The 21,209-nt window shown below is 38.2% G+C and overlaps 1 pseudogene; it reads right to left on the reverse strand.

Moving 5' to 3' along the window:
* Positions 1 to 20,877: 20,877 nt before the first annotated feature.
* Positions 20,878 to 20,996, reverse strand: LOC112482964 (annotated as a pseudogene).
* Positions 20,997 to 21,209: the final 213 nt, after the last annotated feature.

Below are 21,209 nucleotides of genomic sequence, written 5' to 3' on the forward strand. Positions count from 1 at the left end.
ATGTCTTTATTGGTTCATTTGTAAAATGAGAAAATAGCAACTTACTACTCCTGACCAAAAAGTTCAATTTTCATTATGATTTTAAAAATGCAAAAAGAAATAAAAATTTTGTTAAGTTTAAGGAACTATATGTGCATGGTTTTCTTTTCATCATATGAATATAACAAAATGAGCCACAGGCCAAGATTACATTGCAACCTAATCTAATGTATTAATGTGACAAAACAAAAACTATATCTGTCAGAGTAGGGGTGACAGCCACAATCTGGAAAAATGTCATAGAAAAAAGGGAAAGGAGTGTCATAACAGCCAGTTTTGTTACTTCTCAGTCACATATTTTCCTGGAAAAGAAGGAATCTTAGTCCATGGGCTTGGATCATTAGATCCCATGGGTAAAGCTCACCCAGTTGTGGAGATAAATAAATAGAGATATGTTAGCTAGATGCCTCTGACATCATGACTAAAATTTTACTATCTTCTTGGGCTTAGATCTGATTCTGAAATTTATAAAATGTATGTGTTAACAAAATCTCTGCATACTCCAATGTTTGATTTTAAAGACCAACATAAGTTAGTGGTCCTAAAGATCAGAAGTCAAGAAATACCCTCACATCATTGATATGAGCAGATAAATAGTTTAAGTCATGGACAGAATGAAAGGAAATGACCGAACAACCTAAAAGCCACAGCTAGAATGATGGGGAAAAGCAAGAGAGATGTAAGAAAGAAAAACATTTTTAGGAGAAAATAGCTTATATTGACAAGAGCTTCAAGAGGTCAAATAATATAAAGGTAGAATTTCTTTGAGAATAGCAAAAATGGACAAGAACAGAGTCGGTTAGAGTAAGTTAAAATGAAATTTACAGAGTAAGGTGCATCAAAAATTGAAAAAATTTCAGACTTCAAACTTCCTGCTCTCAAGATACATTGAATGTGGAGAAGAACCACATTACCATGAAAGAGCTACATAGGGAGATGATTTCCTCAGATGAAAACCAAGTTTTCAAGGAATATAAAATTAGTGAAAATTATTTTCAAAGCAGAGATGATTATTTACAACTTATTTCTTTGCAACAAAATAAGTAAAGGCATAGTTGTTCCAGAGTTTAAAATAGAAAGGTTCAGGGGAGAAATCACAAAATAGATGACTGGGAAAAATATCATGATGATTAGTTAAATATATTACAAAGATATCAAACAAGGTGGTTCTGGTGTGTTTAAGTTCCTGCTGGATTTGGGAAGAGATTGGGAGCATTAATTATATTAATCTCCTTTCTGGAAAAAAATCAGCCTTATTCTTGAATAATTGTTTCTGAAGGGACCTTAGCCCAGGTAAGCCAAAAATCACCATACCATCTAAAATTTTTCCTAACCAGGAACTTGTTTATTTATTGTTTCTTTTTATATTTTCTGTCTGTTTATCTCTAAAATACTACTCCATAAAGGCAGGGGCTTTATTCATTTTGTTCACTCTTATATTTCTAGTACCTATAACAGTGCTTGTGTTATTAAGGTACACCTAATATCTAATTTTGAAATATTTCTTCATATTGCCAAGTTCACTTGAAATGTATGTAAACTCAATGGTGTTTTAAAATCACAAATTTAAAAAAAAATTAGCAAAGAAATAAAAAAAAAAAAAGAATCTATTGAACACTTACTTTTACCAGGAGCCTTTCATACATATTTTTATTTAACTCATAAATGTTGTTAATAAATAAGTTTTATAGGTTAAGGAAATAGATATTGGGAAAAGTTTAGTATGTCGTCCTGTTTTAAATGACATACTTGTGGAATAAGATAGATTTTAACATAGGGGTCTCACTTCAAAGAGAAAGAATTGTTTTTTTAAATGGAAGGAGGAGGAAGGAGATGGGGAAGAGGAAGAAGGGGAGGAGAAAGAAGAGAGGAGAAAAAGACAGAAAAAAATTAATACTTCTTGTGACAAACATTTCTTCACAATTTTCACAAGAATTAGATATGATAAACTACATTTCCTTCTCACTGAAAACTGATTATGGTAATGTTTTTTGTGATTTTTCCAAGTGATTTATAGCTAAAAGGTAGTAGAACTGGGATTTGAACTAGAGTATTTTAAATTTCAAAGCCCATGCTCTTCTGATTATATCAAAGTTTTTGACAGTGAGAGAAAAGCAGAACATATTCAGTTATCATTTAAAACCCAAACTTATTTTGCACAATACTATATTTGGGCTGATTCTTAAAGTCATGAGAAATTGAGCAACATGATGTTCCTTCTTTTTCACAATTCTCCATGTTTCAGTTAGCTGAGTTAAGTAGTTTGCATTCACATATTCATATTATGCTAAAAATAAAATTATGAGGAAATTATTATTAGAAAGCTATTTTTCTTTACACATATAATTACTTTCCTGGGAATTGCTTCCTAACACATTGGAGAACCTGTCAGAGAACTAGTGTATAAACAGGAACAAAAAGACTTTTTCCCTTTGCTTTCTGTCTCTACAGACTCATTGTGTAGTGACCACATGATTCTAAACAAAGTCACTCTGAAATTAACCCCAGAAGATATCTATGTGAAGAAAAATGGAGTATAATGACATTAAGTTCATTTTTCATTAAAGATATATTTATATTACTGTATTTTCAATTAATAAAAGCAGAGTGATTTTAATGGGCTGTGCCTGTGTACTCCAACTTTTCACATTTATTCTGTCTTCCTGAGCCTCCATGCTGTTTCATTGACTCATATAATCACCTACAATAATCATTATAGACTCTCATAAAGGTTTCTGTCATCTGGTTTTTGGATAAGTGATGCATATAATAGCATCAGATAAAAAATCCAAAGCTACAGAAGCTAACATTAGTTTTGTGTGTAGAAAGAGAAGGGGAGGGAGAGGGAGAGAGAGAAACGATTGCATCAACATAGAGTAAAGGCAGATTTTATTGTCATGATGTGATATTTCATAAAGGTTTATCGAATAAATTTGATCTGAGAAATTTTAACAAATGCTGTTTTTGCTAAGTTTTTAAAGTACCACATTTTAAATATTTTCATTAAGAAATTTTTGATGCATAACCATTTCCTAACTCTAAAATAAAATGAATATTCTGTTCATGCTATACCCTGTGCAGGATCATTTCAGCTATTGAACAGAATTGGCTATTGGTTGATTGGAAGAGAACAAATAGGGGCACAAATGCTCTTTGTCTAGTCCTCTCTGCTTTTGTCCTTCATCCTCTCACATCACTAGTTCTCGAAATAAATATGCTTTTTTCTCATATCAGAATGCTCTCTTGACCTGACTCGAATAGAGATATAATAGCAATTGTCTCAGTTTTAACTCTTCTAATACAGGTTATTGCAATAGCAATCTATTTATTTCCAATCTTTCACTCCCTGTCAGGAAGCAGGTAAAAGCTCTGAGAGAATTGTTTTACATAAGAGACAGACACAATATGATATGTCCAGGTCCATAGCCTTTGTGAGTATGGGAGGAAAAATTGTGACTTCCAATCAGGGAGAGAGCATTATAGGGACTTCAAACAGATTTTGACCTTCAAACATACATTTGAGTGCTAGTTTGTGCTCTCACTCATATATTCCTGTGTCATAAGCAGGGAGTAATCACAGTCTGGCTCCCAGTTCAGAGAAAATTATCAAAGGTAATTTTTCCCAGTGGGAAAAAGTTTGGCAATGGCAAAAATCTCAGGTAAGTTATAAGTTTATTTTAGTGGACTTAAAGTTTTCCATTCTCTCTGTCTATTAGTATCATAAAATTCCCTATGAGATATTAATACTAAATATAATAACAGAAACTACAAAATTTGAGTTAGGCATTGCAGATCTTTTAAAAATACTCACTCTAAATTTCTCCAGATAATATGTGTTATTATTCCCATTTGTAAAGCTGGTGAAACTGAATGTCTTCCAACATCAAACATTCAGTAGAACTGTGCCAGGATTCTAATTCTTTGTTTCATGTAACAGCCTCTTGAGTATTATAGAATACTACATACTCTATGCTGTTAAAAATAAACTCTCTACCATTTTTCTTTTACATATTGCATGTTTTGAACTTCTCAATCCTGCTCTCTTCTGTCCATGGTTGCTAATGGGAATCTAGGGTTTAAATGTGAGAATGCTGCTCGTGAAAGGAACCTCAGAAATGTCTAAAGGAGATGATCCTTTTATCCCTACAGATGTAGTGGAGACACACTATCCTGGGTCATAAAACTAATTCAAAGAATCTCACCTAATAGGTGCAAATCAATATCAATCTTTTTTTTTTCCTCAAAGTATGGAGAATTTTGTAAAACTATATAGCTATTAACTTTCTGTTTATTTTCTGGTATTATAAAACTGTCTTTTAACGTGCAGTTTGCATACCATGCTCTAAACATCGGAAAGCATTGCTTTGACCCATAAAGAAGTAACCTATTATCTTTAATAATTCTGTCCTAACGGATTATTTTACCTAATACATCATTGTGTAGTAATAGTTTAATCAATATACTCTGAAATGCACAGATTTTATAAAAATTTCTTCTCAAAACAATAGAGAATAACTGGCACTTCTGTCTTGTACCAACATGTATGAAAATGTAAATCATTTTTAATAATTTATTTTTCAGAGGAATATTTGAGGGTTGTGTCTCATTTAAATTAACAGTATACTGTAGCTTAGCTATAGAATTTCAAGTTATAAGGGATCTTTAAAATCATCTACTCTAGCAGTCTAATTTCAACTGAGCTTTTTGTGAAGTGAAAATATATTTATAAGATTATACACTAAGTTAGAGATGGAAGCAACACTGGAATCTAGGTTTTCTGATTTCTAAGGCATCATCTTAAGTCCAATCTAAATGACTAGCCTTGAGGAATTATCATACTGAATGGCACCTACCACTGATTAAATACTATATTTTAAGGATTCCTATGTACCCCTCTCATTCTACATGAGAGCTGATTGGGATTGCTCACTTACTGTGATCCTGTCATAGGCTGATACCTCACAGCTATAACTAATTCGTGTTTAGAGACTATACTGTAGTATGATAGACATAATATTTAGACTAAGTCATAGTCAAAAAGTTTAAGAATGAATTTGTATAATGTAATAATTCATGCTATTTCATCTCCTTGTAGAACTTGTTCTGGGCACTAGTAACCCCTAGTTACCACACTAAAAAGTTTACCACAATCTGGGGCCCACTTATCACAATTTTGATGGTAGTGGCTTATTTTGGCTAATCTAAAGCAGTATGAAAAATCAGAAGGCATTAGGATTACTCCAGAATCCATCATTTAGGCTTTATTGTATCTTACCTTCACCAAGAGCTAGTTGCTTTAGCAATAAAATGGAGTTAATTGTAACACAATTTACTGAATTATGAGAATCAATTAAAGTCAGGTGATTGAAAGTTCTTTGAGGTTCAAAAATGTGGTAAACAAACATAGGTTGATGATGCTCTTGCCTGAACTCAATTTACAGATACCACAGAAGTAAGAGACATTGAAAGATGCCTGAATACATCTGTCTGTCCATCTGTCCATCAGTCCATCTGTCCATCCATCTGTCTGTCTCTTTTTCTGTCTCTTTCTCTTTCTCTTTCTCAGTGTCTCACACACACACACACACACACACACACACACACACACACACTCTCTCTCTCACACACACACACACACACACACACTGATAGATCCTTGGAGAAGAAAACGTGTTTATTTTCAGGCGAGGGTTTGGTGACAAAATGGTAGCCTAGAATATTATAGAAAGGGCATAGACTAAAGAATAGATTGCTGGGTGTCCGTCATTAAAAGAAATGCTACCTATGATACCCTATAAGCATAAGAATGAATATTATGCAGTAGTCAGAAATAACAAACTAAGTCTACATATATCAATATGGACTGAATTTTAAAAAATAGCATTGAGTAATATATATATACATAGCAAAATGTTATTGACATAAATTCATAATGTATACTCATAAAAAATGTTGCATATTGCACACATATATTTACTATCAATTGAGTTTCTATGGGAATAAGAGGAACACCATGTGGATGAGTAAAAAAAAATGAAACAGAATGAGCCTTAAACTTCTCTACTATAATATTTCATGAGCAAAGGAATATTGCTATCTTTAATCCACCAAATTGATGAAGAAAAAGAAAGGAGGTTCAGGAAAATGGAGAGAAGAAAAATATAGGACTTGAGTGTAGTGTCACATGTGAATGTAATACAAAGCATTATGAAGTAGATGTCTCCTAATCTGAGTTCTCTGCAGCCCTTTCCATAACTGAACAAGAAAAAAGTCTTGGAATGCTTATGGAAATAGAAACCTTCGCACAATGATGTTTCTGATTAGACTCTGACACACAGGTGGAACCTTAAAGCTGGGGTCCAAATATGCTTAATCAGGAAATTAGATCAGTCTCACGAATAATGCTCTTGGCCATTGAGCCAAGTTTATTCCTTACACTTCTATTTGGTCATGTAGCTCCAAAGGCATCTTATAGGCCAGGTGATTAATAGATAATTTGCATCACCAAAGTATTGTTCTAACAGTGTACTTGATATCTGCAGTGTGTGAAGCAACCTGGGACACTTCCAACATTTTCAAAGTGTGAGAGCGATTAGGGGAAAACTGGCCATTTGCATGGTGACAATTCATTCAAAGCGGGTTCTGGCTGCCATGATCTGAAAGGAAGCGTCCATACTGAAGAGATCTCATGCCTTTGCGATCAACACTGTGGTATGGTGTTTCAATTCTGTGGGTCTTTTGCTGCCATGAAGAGGAGAGAGGAAAAACAAATTTAGAGAAAGTTCCCAGCACATGCAAAGGAAACATTTTGTTATAACTGCCTACTTAACCAGAAGTCCATTCGACGATTCAGTGCTAGAATTGGTGTATATTGTGAAGTCTAAGGTGGCACTCTAACACTGAAGAGGAAGGGATTATGGTTCTTACCTGTCATGCGTGTAATACATTTTTGATTTGGGCAAGTTCTTTACCCCAGTGTTCTTGACTGCAGTGAAGTTCTAAGTCAGTCTGATACGAATGTAGCTGTATTGATTATGCGACCAGTTTTCAGTGCCGAAGAGCTTGTGGGAATCACTGTATAGAGATCCATGATCTCGAACTTACCCTCTTTATTGACTGCATGAGCTGATACTAATACAGTGGCATATTAGGTAGATTTTAGTAGCAGCCATTTAACAGATGTCCTATACATTGTTTCTTTGCCGGGCTGAAAGAAAAGCCAATGTGTCTTGTGGGTAGAGTCACCGGCGAAAGTGATGAGAAAACTTTCTGGTGAGAATATTCTTATAATCTGTGTCCTCAGCAACCCGTTCCTAATGAGCAAAAAACAATGTTTTAGAATGCCTATGGAAATTGAAACTGTTTCCTAAAGATGTTTCTGATGAGACACTGACACACTAGTGGATCCAAACATGCTTAATCAGAAAGTTAGATTACTCTGAGGAAAATGCTTGTGGCACACCTGTCTGTGTGTTTGTCTGTGACTAAATATGTGTGATAGACAGATGTGGTTTTGTGACATCCAGCTGGGTGGAAATATGTGAGTGCCCTCGTGTGTGTGACTCCATGAACATTTCTATGAGAGTTCTATGAAATTCACGTTTGTTTAATGATGTGGAAGCATTGATCATCCACTTTGTGTGAGTATGGAAAAGAAATACACCCGATCAGATCCCAACCGCCACATACACAAGCACAGATTTATTAGATGGAGGTTCATGTGCTGTCTCCACACAACCATCGGGTTACCCGCAGCCTGTTCAGGCCACCATACAGGACAGGACCAGAATCTCTTGTACTCAAGAGTGGCTTAGACGGCTTGGTCCCTGGCCCAGGAGTCTGAGAATTTGACTGGCTGTGGTGTTTTCCAGAGGCTTTCTTCTGTAGTGACGGGAAAATTTCATTAACTCCAAGGTTACATTGGCCTTCACCCTTCCTTTTTACTTCAAGTATGGAATTCCTAGTTACATTGGAAATGGGTATGCGAGGTGACACGCAATTCTATTGGTTGAGCATATCACATGTGAATTCGAGATCTCAACAGTGGGCCCAGAGATCTTGCCACACGCAGCAGCCACCAGTGGATACTCTGGCACCTTTGTGTCTCCCCCACACCCATTCTCATTTGACATCTCAAAATAATTCATCTAATGATCCATTCAGCAGGGTTTTACTCGTGGAAAGCCTTACATCCTGTTCTGTTCCTAAATGAATCCGGATGGTTTCTGGGGAGCAATCATGAGAGACTTTCAGACAGAGGGAATCATCTCGACTGGGCGAGATTATGAGAAAGTTGGCCTCCGCCCTGGTCTTCCAGACCCCTTATTTAGCCTGAGGCCAACAGAGCAAATTGCTCCCAAGTACCTTTCATTCTCCACAAAGTTGTACATTGTTCTCCGAGGTTGAACTATTCTAAACAGATTGAGAAAGTGTCCTGAGTGTCACTCTGTCAGCAACATGCCAATCTTCTTTTCTTTTCCCTAATACTCCCGCCCCTATTCCAGAGGAGATTAACGGCCCCTCTCCTGGCTCTGGAGGATTTGACTTCCCAGGAAGAGCTGAACACACCATTTTGGAGTCCTTCTTGTTTTCAAAACGCAGGACGAACTTGACGTACTTGGCCTCCGGAAATAGTGAGGCACCGAGACTCCCACTCCATTTCAAATGACACTTTGGTGACTTCAATTGTATCCGCTAGGCGGCTCTGTGACAGGATAGAAAATGATCCCAGCTCATCCAAAAGAGACCCAGCGTGTCGAGAAATCTGTCATCAGGAGAATGCCAGACTAGGGCTTGGAGCCTACAAACCAGCCGCGGTTTGTCCATTGGACTCAATGAAATCTAGTGTAGCTATGTGACTTAACAACCTTAGTAACATGTCAGGACAGCTGCCATCTACTCCAACATCTATCAACTGTGTGATTCTTGGCACCTGCTGCCTGCTGTATCACTTTCATCCCAGTGCTGAACCCTTTTTCACACGTGTCATTCTCCACCTACTACATTTCATCAGAGATCTACCCGGTCTTATGTCTAAGGCTCTGAATTGGTTTCATGTGTTTGTTTGTCAATTTCTTGCTCTCCTTTTCAGTTCCACTCGGGAACTAAATCACAATGGCCCTGACCCTGGCAGTCGGACAGAGTTCCCTTACCTTTATGGCGAGGGGAACTGCTTGAAAGAGCCAATCTCAAAATGAATGGGTGAATTTAGGAGCTCTGAAGCAGCAGAGGCCTGAATTCCAGGCAGAAAGGAGCTCTGAAATTCCCAAAACTGTAAGGCGATCGCTCATCTCCAGACTAAACAGCGGTGGCAGACTGGTCAATTGCCCAAAGTGAACAGCTTATGGCATCTCGGCAAATAGAATGCAGAAGTGACCATGATTAGGGAGGCCAAGGAGTTCAAAGTGTGGCAGTGGAGGCGGGCCTCGCAGCAAGCCAGCAGCTATTGGGTGAACTATGGCACAGGACAGTGAAGGAGTCCTGAACCTTGGTTCTCCTGGGAACTTCAGGAGCATGGGGTTTTTTGAGAGTGGGCAGCCAGTACCTCTAGTCTGCCCTTTTCTGAGGCTGTGAAGGCGGTTATGCGATACACCAGTGGTGGACCAGGGAGATTTCTGCTATTGATAGAGGCCCTGCTTTACACCGCAGTCCTGACCTGCCGTTTTCAGTTCAGGACACACAAATGCCACACTGGCAGTGAAATTGTAATCAGAGAGTGGGGTCCTCTCCCGGTGCATTGTCTAGGTTCTTGATGTCTTGAACAAAGAATTGAGCAAGACAACCAAAATACAGTAGAAAAGAAAAGTTTTATTAGAAAGGAAAGTACCTGTCCAGATGTGGAAGCTGTCCTGGGCAAAGAAGCATGGCTCAAAATGCCTAGTAACAAAGACTTCAGGGTTTTTATCCCTTTTTTGCTGTGGGTGGCTACTTTTTTTAGAGGAGTGGGCTCCCTTGATTGACAACTAAGGTTGACAGGACTCAATGATTCATCGTTTTGCTTTCTGTGCATGTTTGTTCCCAGAATTCAGTCCGTTATAATGATATTAATGAACTTCCAGGCATATGCATCATAATATAATGATGGTAGACTCAGTTTAGTTGAAGGTCGTTGGGGGTCTTCATTGTGCAGGTGTGAGTGACTGGCTTAAAGTGGCACCTAAATTTTGCCTACTGGTTTCTTTGTGTGAGTTCAAAAAAATGCTTTGCTTAATTGTAGGTGGATTAGGGCAGATCCTTTCTAAGATAGGATGGCCTCAGTGTCTTTGCAGGCAGACCCAAAAGCCCCTAACTAACTTTCCTGCCTACCTCTTTTCTAAGAGCCATGAACCACCTTATCATTTGTAAGGATGTTGAGGTACAGGAAGTATCTTCTTCCGTAGCTGCTTCCCACTGAGAATGGCCATAGTCACTGCCTACAGGGGTTTCATGGACGCTTTCCCTTTCTGCCTCAGTCAGGGTAGGGTCTTGGGTTTCCTGCCGAAGTGCCACCTCAGTCCCTAGACAACCTGCTGAAGTGCCACCTCAATCCATAGACAAGGAAAAGATACAAACTCTTTATTTAAATCATACATGTATGAATTTCTATTATTGATTTGCCTATTAAGGGAGTAAAGGGAAACAAGCTTGGTTAATACATTTCTTAAGGAGTAAAAAGAAGGATCTTTGACTTAAAGTCCCCCCACCCCTCCACTCTAAGGGCCCTGACTGACTTAACACCATTTCTGCTTAACAATGGACTGATGACCCATATCAACAGCAAGAGGATTTGAGTCTCCAGGGCAATTATCAAGATTTGAGGGAGAGGGCCTTTTCCCAAAGAGAAGAGAGAAGAAAACAACTAGGTTTACTGAAAAGATTAACTCTGCAAGAGATGTCTCATTTCATTTCCTGCTAAAAGATAAAAAATTTTACAAGTGATGTCCCATTTCAAAATGAGGCCGCTAATACACAGTCCCAATCCAGGATCAAGGCTGTTATCATCAGCAACTGGCCAGCAGGGCGGTAGGCATGAAGTAACCTAGTGTCATAGAAGACCCAGGACAAGAGCTGGCCTTGTTATTTAGAACGCCATGGGCGACTGGCTCGGAAAAAAGCCTGGAATTGGAAGGTCTGTGAGTCAACGCCCTGCCCCCACCGTGGGAAATGGAACCTGTGTAAACCCCCAAAATTCTGCCGGGTAGCGGGCACAGGTGTTTCCAGTCTCACAGATACCCTGAACTTCCTGGTCACTGATATTCTTGCTCTTCCCCAGGCCTCTTGACTGATTCGGAAGTGAATAGGAGCTACTTTATCCTCCCTCTGGCTCCCCCTGGAGCTTCTTCTCTGAGTCTATCCGTGCCCTCCCTAGACTCTTCTGTAAAACAGTCACCCTCAGGCCTAACGCACTTGGAAGTTTCAAGGGGAGCTCTGGGAGGGAAGGGGTTAGTGCTTCTCCAGGTCCATTGATTGGCAGAGGTGAATTGACCAATCAGCGCTCCTCGGAGGCAGGACTAGCTGTCAGTTAATCACAGCTGTTGTCCATCAAATTGATTAGGGTCAGGCCTGGGGCACTTTCCTCCTCCTTTCCTCTGCTGTCTCTGCCCCCGACACAGTAGCCCCACTCTTTTTTCCAGATGCCTCATTCCATTTTCCTTCTCACCTCAGCTTCCAAGTCGACTCCCAGGGCCCTTCCACCTTCTTCGGCCTCTATGCAGCTTATTCCCTTTCTTTTCCATGTTTTTGTACTCCCTTAGTGTCAGTTCTACTGCCCTCCCTCCTTCCTTTTGGACATTTTCCTTACCCCCTCTAAACACCTGTGATCCTCAGCTACCTCTACCAACACAGGTGGCCCATTTTCTCCTCCCCATTCTCTCTGTTGACAGTCTGTTTGCACACAACAGGGCTTTAGACCTCCTAAAAGTGCCCTGCTCTCTGAACCTTGGCTGCTCTAAAGCCCACTACCCAGCGAGGCTGGGGCAGACAGGGACTGAGTTCTGGGGAAAAAGGTTTTCTTTATACATTATTTGGCCTGGCCAGCACCTCAGAAAGTGATCCTCATGTCCTCTCCGCCAGCCATGCTGCCAGGCACACTCCCTTTCCTCCTGAGGCCAGGAAGTCACGGGCCTAAAGAGACAGAGCTAGGTTCAGTTGTGAGGAACTCAAAAGGGAAAGGCCTCTGGAGGCCTTAAGAGCCCTGCTGGGAGTCTTCCTTGACTTCGGGAGTTTTAATGTGTCTGTTTCAAAGAGGCAAAGCTACAGCTTGCCTCCATTTTCCCACCCACATTGGGTGTGGGCGACCTGTTCTAGTTCCCTCACTACCTATAGAACTGAATTCAACTAGGTTTTTGGCTGGGAGTTTACAGTATTTCTGTGTGTGTGCAGTGCTTTGAATTGAGTTGCTTCCATGTTGCAAACTTCTCTTTCATCGTGGTTCTCTAATCGCATCCTATATACTAAGTGATAAATAGATAATCTGAATAGCCTGCATTATTGTTCTAAAAGGCGACTTGACATCTGCAGTGTGTGAAGAAAATGTGGAAGCTTTCAACATCTAAAAAGTGAGAAAGTGGTTAGGGAAAACTGGCAGTTTTCAAGGTTGAAATTCATACGAAATAGGTTCAGGCTGCCATGATTTGAAAGGGAGCGTATATCCTGAAGAGACCTCACACCATTGCGATAAACAATGTGGCACACAGTTTCTTTACTATGGTTCCTTTGATGCCATGAAGAGCACAGAGAAAATCTATAAAATTCTGAGAAAGTCTGCAGCACATGCAAAGGAAACATTTTCTAAATACCTGCATACTTTAATCCAGAAGACCATTCAACAATTCAGTGCCATTATTGATGTATGCTGTGAAGTCGAAGGTGAAAAAATGAAGATGAAGGGATTATAGTTCTGCCCTGTTATGCGTATAATACATTTTTGAAATCAGCTAGCGTGTTACCCAGTGTTATTATCCAGTGAAGTTCAACCAAGTATAATACAAATTGAAACTCTTGTTTATAATGGGACTAATATTCAGTCCAAAGACCTGGTGAGATAAACTCTTTAGAGATCCAAGATCTTGAACTTACCATCTCCATACACTGAATGAGCCGGTACTAATACAGTGTCAGATTCCCTTTAGTTTATAACAGGTGGAGCCTTAAAGCTGGGATCCAAATATGCTTACTCAGGAAGTTAGATCAGTCTCATGAATAATGCTTGAGTCAGTGGCTTTCCCGGAGAGCCAAGTTTATTCTTTACACTTCTGGTCGGTCACATAGCTCCAAAGGCGTCCTTTACGCCATGGAATTAATAGAGAAGTTGCGTCGCTGGAGGTATTGTACTAACAGGGGACTTAATATCTGCTATGTGTGAAGCAACCTGGAATACGTCCAACTTTTACAAAGTGTGAGAACGATTAGGGGAACCTTAGCCATTTGCGTGGTGGCAATTTATACAAAGCGGGTTCCGGCTGCCATGGTTTGAAAGGAAGTGTCCGTCCTGAAGAGACCTCAGCCTTTGCGATCGACCCTGTGTTACGGTGTTTCAAGTCCGTGGGTCTTTTGTTGCCATGAAAAGGAGAGAATAAAAGTATAAAATTTAGGGAAAGTTCACAGCATATGCAAAGGAAACATTTTCCTAATATTTGCATCCTTTAATCCAGATGTCCATCCAACAATTCGGTGCTGGAATTGGTGTATGCTGTGAAGTCTAAGGAGGCACTCTAAGAATGACCCGGAAGGATTACGGATCTTACCCGTCATGAGTGTAATAACACTTTTGATTTGGACAAGTTCTTTACTCCAGTGTTCTTAACTGCGGTGTAGTTCTAAGTTAGTCCAATACGAAGGTAGCTGTATTGATGATGCGACCAGTTTTCACTGCTGAGGAGCTGATGGGAATCACTGTATAGAGATCCATGATCTCGAACTTACCCTCTTCAATGACTGCACGAACTGATTCTCATACGTTGGCAAATGGGGGCGTTTTCTGTAGTGGCCCTTTAACAGACGTCCTGTACAGTGTTTCTTTGCCAGCTGGAAGAAATGCCAATGTGACTTGCGTGTAATATTACTGAGAAAGTGATTAGAAATGTTTCTGGTTACATTATTCTTATAATCGGTGTCCTCCACAACCCATTCCAGAAATGAACAAAAACAATGTTTTGGAATGCCTAAGGAAATTGTACGCCTTTCCTAACGATGTTTCTGATGAGACACTGACACACTGGTGGAGCCTTAAAGTGCGGATCTGAATATGCATAACAGGAAGTCAGATCACTGTGACAAAAAATGCTGGCAACAGTGACTTTGAATTGAGTCGCTTCCATGCTGCACACTGCTCTTTTATCGTGGTGCTCTCAACGTATTCTATGGATGAAGTGATCATAGATAATCTGAATTGTCTACATTTTTGTTGTAAGAGGCGACTAGACACCTGCGGTGTGTGAAGCAAATGGGGAAGCTTGCAACATCTAAAAAAGGAGAAAGCGATTAGGTAAAACTGGCAGTTTCCAAGGTTGTAATTTGTTCGAAGCAGGTTCAAGCTGTCATGTTTTGGAATAGAGTGAATATTCTGAACTCACACCGTTGTGATAAACCATGTGGCACACCATTTCAATACTGCGGTTCAGTTGTTGCCATGAAAAGGACAGCAAAAATACACTTCTGAGAAAGACCGCAGCATGTGCGAAGGAAACATTTTCTAAATATTTGCGTCCTGTAATCCAGAAGTCCGTTCAACAATTCAGTATTAAAATTGCTGTCTGATGTGAAGTCCACTCTAACAATGAAGAGGAAGGGATTACGGATCATACCTGTCATGTGTATCATCCTTTTTTGATTTGGGAAAAGTATTTTACCCCAGTGTTCTTGACTGTGGTGAAGTTCTCAGTCCGATACGAATGGAGCTGTGTTGATGATGAGACCAGTTTTCAGTGCTGAAGACCTAGTGGGAATCACTGTGTAGAGATCCATGATCTCTCGAACTTACCCTCTTCACAGACTGCATGAGCTCATACTAATACAGTGGCAGCTTCTCATTAGTTTATAGGAGTGGCTCCTTAACAGATGTCCTTTGCATTTTTTTGGACAAGGAAAACGGAGGGCCAATTTGGCCCTTTACAATGATCTCCATACAGTGATTCCCACTAGCTCTTCGTCATTGAAAACTGGTTGCATTATCAACACAGCCACATTCGTATAAGACTAACTGACATTTATGCAGTCAAGAACACTGGGGTAAAGAACTTACCCAAATCAAAGCGGTATTACATGCATGACAGATACGAACTGTAATCCCTTCCTCTTCATTGTTAGAATGCTTCTTTAGCCTTTACAGTAGACACCAATATTAGCACTGAGTCGCTGAATGGACTTCTGGATTAAAGAATGCAAATATTTAGAAAATGTTTCCATTACGAGTGCCGTGGACTTTCTGAGAAGTATATAGATTTTCTCTGTCTTTTTCATGGCAACAAATGAACCACAGTATTGAAACTACGAGCCATGTAGTTTATCACAACGGTGTGAGTTCAATGTATACACTTTATTTCAAAACACGAGAGCTTGGACACGCTTAATACGAATTACAACCTTGGAAACTGCCAGTTTTACCTAATCACTTTCTCCCTTTTTAGATGTTGCAAGCTTCCCCATTTGCTTCACACACCACAAGTGTCTAGTTGCCTCTTACAACAAAAATGCAGGCAATTCAGATTATCTACGATCACTTCATCCATAGAATGCATTGAGAGCACCATGACGAAAGAGAAGTGTGCAGCATGGAAGCGACTCAAAGGCACTGCCGCCAGCATTTTTCATCACAGTGATCTAACTTCCTGTTAAACATATTCGGATCTGCACTTTAAGGCTCCACCAGTGTGTCAGTGTCTCATCAGAAACATCTTTAGGAAAGGCATACGATTTCCTTAGGCATTCCAAAACATTGTTTTTGTTATTTCTGGAATGGGTTGTCAAGACACCGAATACGAAAATATTCTCACCAGAAACACTTATTATCACTTTCCCAGTGATACTACATGCAAATCACATTGATGTTTCTTCCAGCTGGCAAAGAAACAGTGTATAGGACATCTGTTAAAGGGCTGCTACGGAAAACGCCCCAATTTGCCAATGTATTAGAATCAGCTCATGCAGTCTTTGAAGAGAGTAAGTTCGAGATCATGGATCTCTATACAATGATTCCCACCAGCTCTTCAGCAGTGAAAACTGGTCACACAATCAGCACAGCTACCTTCGTATTGGACTGACTTAGAACAGCATCGCAGTCAAGAATACTGGGGTAAAGAACTTGCCCAAATCAAAGTGTATTACATGCATCACAGATAAGATCCGTAATCCTTCCAGGTCATTCTCAGAGTGCCACCTTAGACTTCACAATATACACCAATTCTAGCACTGAATCATTGAATGGACTGCTGGATTAAGTAGGCAGTTATAACGAAACATGTCTTTTGCATGTGCTAAGAACTTTCTCTAAATTTTATACTTTTTCTCTCTCCTCTTCATAGCAACAAGAGAACCACAGACTTGAAACACCATACTACATTGTTGGTTTCAATGTTTTGAAGTCTCTTCAGGATGGACACTTCCTTTCGAGCCATGGCTGCCAGAACCCACTTCGTACGAATTGCTGCCCTACAAAGGGCCAGTTTTCCCCTAATCGCTCTCACACTTTGAAAATGTTAGAAGTGTCCCAGGTTGCTTCACACACTGCAGATATCAAGTACACTGTTAGAACAATACTTTTGGTGATGCAAATTATCTATTAATCACCTGGCCTATAAGATGCCTTTGGAGCTACATGACCAAACAGAAGTGTAAAAAATAAGTTTGGCTCAATGGAAAGCCACTGCCTCAAGCATTATTCATGAGACTGATCTAATTTCCTGATTAAGCATATTTGGATCTCAGCTTTAAGGCTCCACATGTGTGCCTGCGTCTCCTCAAAAACATCATTGTGCGAAGTTTACTATTTCCATATGCATCCCAAAGTAGGAAGTACTTCTTAAAACTAGGATACGCCTCATCTGTCTTCACTGTTGTTACAGAAGAGCATCCTATGACAGTTTCACAGTAACCATTTCAATAATACATGTCATTTTCTTTTATTGATGTTTGTATTCATACCACTTTTGAATCTTCTTGACAGACTACTCTGCTCTCCAGAGAAAGCCTTAGTATGTAAGTAATAAATTTCTTTCTACTTCATGCAAGTATGGCATATCAGTTTTGACATCCAGACCACATTTGAATAGTGGTGCCAATTCTGTCCCCCATGCATGGACGATCATAAATCAAAAGAGAAAATGAAATATAAACAGGTACTAATTTCCATTGACGTGGTCATTCTAATGATGGCCAGGATATAGTAAAAGCAAGTTGTTAAAATGAGACTCATTGATTACTTTTATCCTTCTTTCTAAAATTGCTATTAAGGTTAAAGGCAAAATAAAAACGTTTTAAAATTTTATCTCCATTTCATTTTGAATAATATAAAAATAGCACTTAAGCAAAATAAATCTTTTCTAAGCCACAGGGAATATATTACTATGGTAACATGATCCCCAACAGAAATAGCAACCCTGATCTTGACACTCATAGAATTACTTTTTCTCTAGATATGCCATAGTGACTTATAGATAAGACCTGCAAGACCTTAAGCAGAACACCTAAGCTAGAATTTAATGCAAGCTCTAATGAGGTTATTTAAAGCTTTTCCCTGAAAGTGACCATGCAAAATAATCAAAAACTACTTTTTGGACTGTTTTCATGTCAATGAGGAATACAAAGCACAGCTGCTTTTTCAGCGTGCACCAGTAGAATAGAAACCACTTAACATTTTTGAGTCAGTGGCAAATCTCTCTGTCTCCTGGCAGCCAAAAACAAAAACAAAGCACAAAACAAAAAAACATACAAGAAATATCTTGTAACTCTTTAGACAAAATACTAAAAAAGATTTTTAAAATTTAATTTACATTTATTTACAAACAAATATGGAAAATTATAGTATATTATCATGAAAATTTGAATAATATTCATATTCATATATATTTCTTCTTAATCAGGATATAATGCATTTTAAAGACTTGTTAGTTTAACATCTCAATGTTATCATTACCTAATCGTACAACCCTCACAGTAAAATTATTCACCAAGTACTTTGTTTTGTTCACTGGGACTTCCCTTTCTCCTCTACAGTTGGGTTTTTTCTCTGTATCACCCCAGAGCTTTTTCCCTGAATAGGCTAAGTAGGTACCTCTACGTCTTTTTCTCTCCGCAAAGGTCTTAATTCTAAATCTCCAAATCTTCGTTCTCCTGCTTTACAGTTTAAAAAGTACTTTTACACACAGTCCATTTCTTCAACAAAAAATAACAGTAGACATTTTCACCATTATTTGGGGGGCTATTGTACAACAGTTTCTTGAGGTCAATCACCATGTCCATCAAGGCTGAACTAAACTTAGTTCACTTAGTGCCCTTTCAAGGTCTCATGTGACATAAATATGGAGTTGGAAATTTTGAGAGTGATGTTCAATTCTTTCGACTTTGAAAAGACACAGTATTTATTCTATTTGGTCATTTACTTAAAAAATCCCTCGTACTTTTAAAATAACCCTTAAAACATCACTACAGTGTTGAAAGGGCAGATATTTTTAGCTGATTATTCAGCTAAGGAAATTGAGGCACAGAGATGTTAAGTGATTTTCTCGATGATCTCACAGCTGATGACTAGATAACCAAGGATTCGACCCAGGCCATCTTTCATCCCAGTAGCAGCCACTTAAAAATATATAACAGTTTCTCTCTGTGCCTCAAGTCTTTAAGTTTTACTCTGTCTATGCTGTCTTTTACGTTTATTAATATTTGAATCACCCTTTAAATTTCAATATTAATATATGTTTCTGTGAAAAAATGATCTAATAAAGTTATAAAGAGGAAGGAAAGAAGTGAAGAGAAAATTATCTTTACTAAGGGACAAACATGGTACCAATTTCATAAGTTTACTTAGAATTCTTCCTAATTTTTCTTATCAGAATCTGATCTCAAACAGAAGGAGATAAGCTAATTTTTACCTTAAAAAATAAATAGCTGATAACAGATGAAAGTTTTACTTCTGCTTCTCAGAGGTATACTTTAACAGATGAAATTCTTTTTTTTCTATTTTTCAATTACAGTTAATATCTAACATTATTTTATATTAGTTTCTGGTGTACAGCACAGTGGTCAGACATCCACATAATTTAAAAAGTGACCTCCCTCATCAATCCAGTGCCCACCTGGCACTACACATAGTTATTACAGTAGTCCTGACTATATTTCCTCTGTTGTACTTTACATCCCTGTGACTATTTTGTAACTACCAATTTATACTTCTTAATCTTTTCATCTTTTTCACCCAGCCCCCTAACCATCCCTCTCATCTGGCAACCATCGATGTATTCTATCTATGAGCTTGTTTAACAGATGAATTCTTAAAAAAAAAGAAAAAGAAAAAGACTTTCATGCAGTGGAATTCCATGCTATAGCAAATATTGGAGAATGTTTGAAAGATGAAGAAATTGAAGGGAAGGAAAGAATGTTTGTGCTGAAAATATACCTGACGGTTTTCCTGCTCAGCCTTGTATTCATTTTTCTGCTTTAGAGTTGATGGTTATTATTATTTTCCAGAGTATAACATTTATTTGGAGGAGGGGGTGGTCTAGCTAGCTGTATTTTTAAAGATCTTCAGGTCAGTCTAATGTGCAATTAGGACTGACCAACGCTGATCTAGACATTTCATACAATAGTACTTTAAACCCAAATTAGCTGGATGATGGCCAAAATAATTTTTTCCCTGTGTTACTATGAACCACTCACCTGCGTTAAGGTTTAACATTGAATTTACAGATAAGTTACAGGTCAACATTTAGGATTTTAGTTACTAAAACTTTATTAAAAATAATTTCATCTGCTCAATCTTAAATTTGTTACTTTATCAATAAAATCTCATTTTACTTTGACAATAAGATCTCAAAGGAGTTAAGTTAGTCATGTCTGAATAAGTGGCAAAAATTCTTAAAGCTACGAAAGGAAAATAAATCACTTATTTTGGTTTTACTAACACATTAATGAAGAAATATTGCAATGAAACTAATCATTTGGAAGACATCAAACACATTGAACAGTGCTAAAACAAAATAGAAAAATAAGTGTATTGATATTTTTGAATTTATCAGATTTTCAAGCCAGATGTTCATGAATACAATAAATAAAATATAAATCTTCTGATCACTAGCACAAAGTCAATAAAGCACTTAATTGAGAATGTAATGCTTGGAAAATGTTAGATTTCTAATTGGTAAAAATATATGTGTTAGGCTCTCCAAAAACTCAGTTGTGGCAAGAGAGACCTAATTCTGGTATAAGATTATACAGAAGATTGAAGCTTTGAGAGCCCTAGGAAAAAGTGCCATGTTTTGTTAAAGTCTGTCATCTCTAAAGGTAAGTCTGAACAAAATCAGATAAGTATCCAAAATATTAGGGCTTGTATTTTGTAAAATTCAGAATAAAAATCAATGTTGTTTGGCTAAAGTAACGGAGTTCTAGAAAAGAACGTGGTTCAAGAAAGGAACTCTCAAAATTTAATTTCAATGGTAGGTTGTAGAATATTTCAATAAAGCAAAAAGGAAAGAACTTAAGGCAATAAAATAATTTGCCTAGAGAGCTCTGAATTTAGAGGAGAGATACATAACTAAGAAAGAAAATGTGTAAGAAGAGCAGAGTCTAAAGAGGATAGTGGTTTGTAAAAAACTGTAAAAGTAGCCAAAAAAGGCTTTATTATTATTATTATTATTATTATTATTATTATGCCTACAGCACCTGGTCTTCCTAGGTGTTCTCCCATCCAAGTGCTAACCAGGCCTGACCCTGCTTAGCTTCCAAGATCAGACGGGATCGGGCATGTTCAGGGTAGCGTGGCTGTAGACAAGGCTTTATTATTTATTTTCACAAAAAGAAGCAGATTAGAAAAGAAAAAGGTCAAAGATAAAGTTCAAAGATTGACAGAAACCTGGTGACTAACTCGTTCAAAGCTTTGCGGAAATGATTACTCAGCTACTTTTAGTCCTCGAACCCAACCCATGTTATCCTTATTAAACAATTAGTGAATGACTTTGTATTCAAGGCCACAGAATTTCTTT

The sequence above is a fragment of the Pteropus alecto genome, unplaced genomic scaffold (assembly GCF_000325575.1).
Source record: "Pteropus alecto unplaced genomic scaffold, ASM32557v1 scaffold16, whole genome shotgun sequence".
NCBI classification, from domain to species: domain Eukaryota; kingdom Metazoa; phylum Chordata; class Mammalia; order Chiroptera; family Pteropodidae; genus Pteropus; species Pteropus alecto.